Below are 2,736 nucleotides of genomic sequence, written 5' to 3'. Positions count from 1 at the left end.
CAACCACTCGTGCAATTTTCAAAGCAAGTCAAGGGAGGTGTGTTGCCAGGTCCTTCCTCCGCACGTTGGGGGAGGTCAACGCAGGGAGAAACGCAGAGCCTCCGTTCACCCCAAGCAGGACTCGAACCCCAGACCTACCACACAGTGAGGGACTGATCAAACCCACCGCACCATCACACCCCCTAAAGTTAGGAACATTCATCAGTAAAAACTGGAGAATAATTCTCGTTCGTTTGCTGCTCTGCAGGGGATTCTTAAGAATCTTCTCAAAAATGAAAACAGGACGTGTGCTCTGTAGGACCAAACCCTCTTCCTTCAACAACACACTTCAACACACATTCCAAGGGCACAGGAGAGAAGATAAGCGAGACCAGTGAGAGAAAAACATGAGTCAGCATTTGTTTTAAAAAGCGTAGCCGAAGGAATAGATCACAAAAGGATACTCAGCAAATGACTATCAACATCTAAACAAAGGTCTTTATGTTTAATTGCTAAGATTACATCTACTTTACTTGACCCCAAGAAAATGTTCTGCGTAGAATTGTGTACGGAGACAATTTGTTTAATGTGTTTACAATACAGTGCAAAAGTCTCAGGCCATTCAAAGAAATCATGCTTAAAGCTACTTTCCTGGCAGTAAGTGTTTATTTGCCCATGAAAACACTATATAACATTAATGGAAAAACAAAAAAAAAAATACAGTTAAAAGTAACACACACTTCTTGTGCTCTTAAGACAGTATTTTATGTGGCCTCCCTCAGACAACAAAACTAAAGCAATGAGGTTTACCACACTGCTGTAGTAGCTCCATGGTAAATTGGTCCAAGCTTCTTGGCGGATTTGCTGTAACTCTTTTTTTTGACACTGGCTGCATTTTGTTCTTTTCTCAGAGATCCCACACATCTTCAGTTATGTTGAGGGCAGGGCTCTGAGGTGTTCAGTGTAGTACTGTTAGTGCTCCATCTGCGGTGTTCAACCCTAACCCTAGGCCTAAGTATAACCCTAACTCTAAGTACTACCCTAACCTTAACCCTAACCCTAACTCTAGCCCCAAGTCTAACCCTAAATTACCCTAGAGTTACTTTTCTTTGGTGGCTCAAGACACCTCCATACATCACACACTCCACCAAAGCTGGTTGCACTGAAGTCACATTTAAAATCCACCTTTGTCACCAAATACACATACTAGTCCATTCAGAGAGAGTTTGCCTGGATCACCTACAGCTTTCCACAGCGTCTTGCAGAGGGCAAATTCTACTTGCCGTGCGAGTTTTGCTTGCATTGCATGTGTTACGAGTTTCATTAAGAGAATACACACACATCAGCTGAAATCGCTTGTCCCATGCAGGGTTACAGGGAGCCAGAGCCTAACCTGACAACACAGGGTATAGGGCTGGAAGGGGAGGGGACACACCCAGGACGGGACACCAGTCCATCGCAAGGCACCCCAAGCAGGACTCAAACCCCAGACCCACCAGAGAGCACAACCCGGTAAAACCCACTGCGCCACCGCACCCCCCTATTAAGAGAATAAAGGCGATTTTCTATTTCGCGCACAGAAACAGATCATAGCTGACAAAATATGAATTCTGCTATTTGCCAACTGCCCCTAATGTTGTAATCCCAGTCGTGGAGAATGCATGGGTTCTGTTATTTTAAGCAAGAATTCCATATAAAGCAAGATCTTAAGAACGGAAAAAAAGCAAAAATGTGTAAGGGGTTCAGTCTTTTTCGAACACTCTCTGAGTGCCGCTTGGGCCTGCTGTTCATGTACAGTAGTACATTTCACACATGGAGTGGGCTTTTCAAAGAAGACTTCTCGAGCCCATACCATGAATTTTGCACTACACCGTTCTCACACACCTGCTGAGGCCGCTTGTCCCGAGCAGGAGCCTAACCCAGCAATACAGGGCGCAGGGCTGCAGAGGGAGGGGATACACCCAGGACAGGATGCCAGTCCACTGCAAGGCACCCCAAGCAGGGCTCGAACCTCAGACCTGCCAGAGAGCAGGATCTAGCCAAACCTGTTGCGCCACCACACACCCGCACCCTTTTGAGGAATACGTTAATCTGCTAGAAAAGTTACAAAGGTGTGGTGGTGCAGTGGGTTTAGCTAGTGCCTGCTGGGTGGTGGGTCTGGGGTTCGAGTCCTGCTCGGGGTGCCTTGCGGCAGACTGGGGTCCCATCCTGGGTGTGTCCCTTCGGCCTTGTGCCCTGTGTTGCCGGGTTAGACTCTGGCTTGTTGTGACCCTGCTCGGGACAAGTTGTTGTTAACAAGGGATGGTAAAGCTGCGAAAAGAAAAATCCAGACTGGCAGGCACAGTGGCACAGCAGGTAGTGCTGGTGCCTCACTGCTGCTGTGTTCTCCCTTTATGTGTGTGGGATTGGTGGCTCCACTGGCAAAGCATCTTGCCATTTTGAGCAATATGTTCTCGGGGAGTGTACTGTAAGTTTTATTTTATTTGTTACTATTGATTGAAAACGGACAACAGATTTATTAGCAGCAGCAAACAGGGCAGTTACCGCCCTCTGGCGTTAGTGTTCGGTCCTAAACTCCCTGTGTTTCAAGAACGCAAGGAATTTTTTCAACGGAGAAATCAGAAGAAATTGTCTTTAATTAATACTTGATTTGATTTACTTCATAATTATTGATTGTTGAAAAAAAATTCCCACTGCAATTTTGCCTTTGCCGATTTTTTTAAGACAGGCACACTCTGAGACACTCGTGAGTGACGT

This window comes from Scleropages formosus, chromosome 1, assembly GCF_900964775.1.
Source record: "Scleropages formosus chromosome 1, fSclFor1.1, whole genome shotgun sequence".
Lineage (NCBI taxonomy): Eukaryota > Metazoa > Chordata > Actinopteri > Osteoglossiformes > Osteoglossidae > Scleropages > Scleropages formosus.
Note: the sequence above shows the minus strand (reverse complement) of the source record.